We start from the raw sequence: 6,033 nt of genomic DNA, 5'->3' as shown, positions 1-6,033 counted from the left end.
TTCTAATGGACCTTCTAATCACTATTTGTTACGTTTGGTTCACTATATAGTAATTCCATTCAGTGGTCATTCACACTACTTCACAGACCGCTGCATAGCAAAACTCCGCAAAGTTACAAGGCATGGCAACTGGTTGTATATAACAGGCAAGAGAGATGGAACAATCAAAGATGGCAGAAGTTTCTTGTCTGCCTGATTTAGAAAATAATGGTGCAACTTTAGATAGAGGTGCACAACCAAGACCTGGAAATTGATAAGTTAGTTTCAGTAATGTTAAGCCTGAGTTGCTGTCAGGATACCCAGATGCAGATACGCAGTAAACATTACTAGGAATGTAGGACTAATGCTCTGGAGAAAACTTAAGCCCAGTTATATAGATGTTTGAGAAATCTGAACAGAAATTAAGGTTGAAGGCATGGAAGAGGATCAGATGGTCACAGTGGTCCATCTGATGGAGGGCCGGAATTAAAGAAAATAATGAGATCAGAAAGGACTAATCAGAGAATAGGAGGAGTCTGAAAAGAATCTCAAGAAGAAAGGAATGATCATCAATGTCACATGCTGCATAGAAATCAGGAAGAATGAGAAAATTCCATTAAATCTGTTGACCAAGATAACTTCAACACACAAAAACCAAAATACAAGATTCTGAGAAATAAACACACGTAAGAAAAAGGAGCTGCAAGTGTAGAGTTTTCCTATTAGAAATGAAACAAGAAAAGATTTAAGAGAACACTATGGAGATGAATTAGGAGAAAGAGCTTTATATAGTAGATATAAAGCATACATGTGTCTTATCGATTTCTGATTTCCCGCCACTTCTTAAAAATTTCTTCTTTCATCACTGGGATATTATAGTGTATGAAAAAAGCCTTCAGATAGGTCTGTTATGGAGTTTATCCCTTTTGTATGTAGGACCTCAGTGATCATGATGGACTATTTTCCTTGCCTTGTTCCCAGAAAGCCTAAAAACATGTGTGCATTCTACAACCAAGTACTTTCTCCATTTCTACTTCCTATCAACTCAGGCTTCCTTCCCACTCCATAAATCTTCTTTTTTTAAAGCACCATTTTCTCCATTTCCATAACCTTCCTCCTGAGATTTTAAATTATAATAAAAATTTCACATCTTCTCTAATAACCTCCTTACTTCAAATTCATAAATTTCACACTTTTCCCTCAGGAATTTTCCATACCTCCATTCATCTGTATTTGGATAGTATCTCTTTTTCAAAAGTATTTGCTAAGTTATATTTTCATCACCATACTTGAAATGCACCACATGGAATTTGCAATCCTCTGCTTCTTCTAATTTATATTTCTTTTAACATTTTCATCAATAGTTAATATTAACTACAATTTGAAGGCTTATTCTATGCATTAAACTTTTAATATACTGCCTGACATTCATTGTCTCATTTCATCATCTCTAAAAACCTTTGAAGTGATTGTTTTTATTCTCTCCAATTCACAGATAAAGGAAACTGAGTGTCAGAAAGGTTAAGTCACTCATCCAAAGTCACACAGCAACTAAGCAACAGAGCTGGCTTGGAGTTTGTACCCATGTCCATTTGACTCCAATGTTCATCACTTCCCTTGCAGAAAATTCTATCTCAATCCTTTTAGTCTTACTTTATAAGAATATCAATTGTCAATTAACATATTTTCATTATTGGAACATTGCACAAGACAATTAAATTCTCATTAGTGAAAGCAGGCCTCTATCAATTCTGGTTCATCTTAACTCAAAATACTCAAAAGGACAGATTTCAAGAATTGTTTTGTTCCTTCTTCTATCCTCTCTTCACACTTTATCAAGCAGTATCCTGTCTTGCAAGAGACCCAAGTTGTTTTAATGGGTCTTTCCCTCTGTCACTCTCCCTTGTTTTTTCCTCTATCTTAATTACTCTGAATTCTTTATTGGTAGATAGCATAAATGTGCATAAGACACCAAAATTTCAAATTACCCTTAATTTTCATTAATATTATGATACCCACATCTTCTAGAGTTGATTTTAGTACATATATTCGTTTTTGTCAGATATAATATATATCATATATCTATAACATAAGTATATAAACACACAGTTTAATGGTATTAAATTAGCAGTATATATATTAGGTAGCTTTATATTATGTAGCTTAGTGTGAATATGTTAAATTTTTATTTTTATCATATTTTATATATTTATATGCACATATATATGTAATTTAATGGTATTAAACCAGCATGTTTTATATTAAGTAGTTCTCAAACGATACATAGATTGGTTTTTTAAAACATTCCTTTTATAACTTTTCTCTCCTTTCTACTTTCACAATTGGAATGCTAGCTATATTCATATCTTCTCAAGCACATTAAGGATCAAAAAGCACAATTACATTTAAAACAAAAGAGGGGATGTTCCTGGTGGAGCAGTGGTTAAGAATCTGCCTGCCGGTGCAGGGGACATGGATTCCGTCCCTGGTCCGGGAAGATCCCACATGCCACGGAGCAACTAAGCCCGTGTGCCACAACTATTGAGCCTGCACTCTAGAGTCTGCGAGCCACAACTACTGAGCCCTCATGCCACAACTACTGAAGCCCATGCACCTAGAGCCCTGCTCCACAACAAGAGAAGCCACCGTAATGAGAAGCCCATGCACTGCAACGAAGAGTAGCCCCTGCTCACCGCAACTAGAGAAAACCCACGCGCAGCAAGGAAGACCTAAGGCAGCCAAAAATAAACAAATTAATTTAAAAAAAAGAGTTCTAGAGCCAGAGTGGGTTTGAATGTCACTCTGCCACTTATTAAAAAATAATAAAAAGAGAAGATGTCATACTTCTGTCTATGTGATACTTTCTCTAGAACTTCACTGTTCAATACTGTAGCCATCAGCCACACCTGGCAATTTAAACTTAAATTTGAATTAATTAAAATTAAATAAAGTTAAAATTTAGTTTCTCAGTTGCCATAGCCACATTTCATGTGGCTAGTGGCTACCATTTGGGGCAGAGCATATACAGCACATTTTCCAACATCACAGAAATTTCTACTGGACAGTGGTGATCTAAGAAAATTCAACAGATAAGTCAATCTTTAGTATGTCTTTCTATTTCTCTTAAGATTATTCCCCGCCATGAATGAATAAAGAAAATGTAGTATATACATACAGTGAAATACTATTCCAACTTTTAAAAAGAAGGAAATTCTGCAGTATGTTACAACATGGATGAATCTTGAGGACATTATGCTAAGTGAAATAATAAGTCAGTCACAGAAAGACAAACATAGTATGATTCCATTTACATGAAGTATCTAAAATAGTCAACTTCATAGAATCAAAGAGTAAAATCCAGGGGCGGGAGGAATGTGAAATGGCGAATTACTAATCAATAAGCATAAAGTTTTGGTTTAGCAAAATGAATAAGCTCTAGGGGTCTGCAGTACAACACTGTACCTACAGTCAACAATAACATATTATACACTTAAAAATTTAAGAGGGTCGATCTCATGTTTTTTGTTCTTACCACAATAAAATAATATTTTAAAAAAACATAGGGTTATATCTGGGCATGGTTCTGAGGGAAACAGATGACCGATATAAATTATTCTCTTACCATTAAAAAAAAATTATCTTCTTTCCTACCTTTTACTTTTTTTAATTGCTAACCCTTAGTCTTTATAAATTTTTCTACTCACTACCACTTTTAAATAACAGTCTTGGAAATATTTTACAATGTAAGATCAATAATGCAAATGTCCTCCAATTCAAAAAGTCTTCCATGACTTTTTCTTAAATAAAATAGCCAAGAGATCTTGAACCACTTTTTATTTCCCCTTGCTCCAAAATTTAAATAACAAAACAAAGTAAAACAAGCCATCCTAATAGAATGAGCAATTCTTTGTAAATTCCAGTGATAAGGCCACTGTCCATACAGTGGGTATGGTCCTTTGCTAAGAATTTTGTTTCTAGAGCTGGAAGAGAACTTCTCAATAGCGTGTTACACTTTTATAGACAGGTCATTATTTCAGCTCCTAAGTCCTATATTTCTACCACTGTCAGCAATTTTACAACAGACTTCTGGTTTTTTCCTTGCTTCCCTATTTTCTGAGATGTTTCAAACCGAAAGAATGCACATGTGAAAAGCTGTCATGACAAAAGTTAGGGTTGTAATCTACAGTCATGGACCACACAGAGAATAACTGGCCAACATATACATCAAACCTTTAATCTTGACCTTCTTAGCACACACTCTTTGACTGAGATATCCTTGACAACAAAAAGTTTATGTCTGAATGTATTTCTACTAGAAAAAAGGTACATCTTCTACTGTGTCTTTTCTTAATGATTAAAACGAATTACCAAAACACACACCAAGTATTTTAAATATGAAAACTAGAAAAGGCAGCTAAAACTGTTGAAAGCAGTTGCCCATGGAACAAGACCAGAGGGAGGAATAACGGGCCAAAGGTATATTGTATTCAGTCCTATAAGTCTTTCAGTAGTTTTTTTTTAATTTATGTATTTTATTTATTTTATTTTTGGCTTCATTGGGTCTTCATTGCTGTGCGCGGGATTTCTCTAGCTGCTGCGAGCGGGGGCTACTCTTCATTGCGGTGCGCGGGCTTCTCACTGCGGTGGATTCTCTTGTTGCGGAGCACGGGCTCTAGGTGCACGGGCCTCAGTAGTTGTGGCTCGCGGGCTCTAGAGCACAGGCCTAGATTTTTTTTTTAAAGCAATTTTATCATTAAAAAAATTATTTGTAAAAGGCACATGGTTTAAAAATCTACTGAAGGACGTCCCTGGTGGAGAAGTGGTTAAGAATCCGCCTGCCAATGCAGGGGACACGGGTTCAATCCCTGGTTGGGGAAGATCCCACATGCTGGAGAGCAACTAATCCCGTGCACCACAACTACTGAGCCCGCGCGTGCTGCAGCTACTGATGCCCACACGCCTAGAGCCTGTGCTCTGCCACAAGAGAAGCCACTGCAATGAGAAGCCCGCACACCACAGTGAAGAGTAGAGCCCACCACTCGCCACAACCAGAGAAAGCCCACACGCAGCAACGAAGACCCAACGCAGCCAAAGATAAATACATAAATAAATTTATTTTAAAAAAATCTAGGGACACAACCTGATTGTCCACCAATTGAGGAACATGTCAATTTTACATATTAGAATAAAACGTGTGAACAATTGCAAAATACATGAATTTGGAAAATATTTGACTTTTGCCATATATCTATATATATATCTGCCCTTGATTCTATTTACAAAAACATCTTAATTAATGGCTCTTCCCAATTTATTAAGAAGAATATACAAGTTTTTAAACTTTTAAAATATTTAAAAAACTGTTTTTATGGATACACACGTTTAAAAAGGCAAGAAAACACTACGAAAATGATACAAACCAACTTTAGAATACTGAAAGTTGAAAAAACTGGAAAAGGTAGGAAGAGGAGACAAGAGAAGGAAGCATAAGGGATAAGAAACAGTCATTGGCTGTGTCTATAAGGATTTATTTTTTAATATCTGTTAAATCTAGGTGGGGAATGTTAAATCTCAGTGGTGGGTGTCATTATTTTCTGTACTTTTCAGTTATTTTGAAGTTATTTCACTTTTAAAAAAAATTTCTCCTTCCTCATTGTTGAAAGTGTCCTTGTTTATTTTAAGATTTTCCAACTAAATACACAGTATTCTCTGCTGCTTCTTTTTAGAGAACTGAGGAGAAACTTTAATCCCAGAATTGTAGTTATCATTATTAAATCCAATGTGCAAGAGCACACATAAAACAACAAGCAATATTAATAATCTGCCCATAAACCAGCCACACCAGTGATACATCAAATGAATATATATTAGCCTCATGCACTTCAGCCCTACTCAAGCCCTTGAACCCTTTTATTTGCTTCCTTTTCCTTGAACTTTGAGAAGAAAATGAAGGTTAAACAAGTATATAAATATTCAAATGTCCAAAATCATGTCAACCTGCATTTTAAAATATGGTCACTGTAAAACAAAGGTTGCTTTGATTAAAGATTTGTA

Source organism: Neophocaena asiaeorientalis, unplaced genomic scaffold (assembly GCF_003031525.2).
Source record: "Neophocaena asiaeorientalis asiaeorientalis breed wild unplaced genomic scaffold, Neophocaena_asiaeorientalis_V1.1 scaffold65, whole genome shotgun sequence".
Classification (NCBI taxonomy): Eukaryota; Metazoa; Chordata; class Mammalia; order Artiodactyla; family Phocoenidae; genus Neophocaena; species Neophocaena asiaeorientalis.
The sequence above is the reverse complement of the archived record's forward strand: the minus strand, read 5'-3'. Positions refer to the sequence as shown.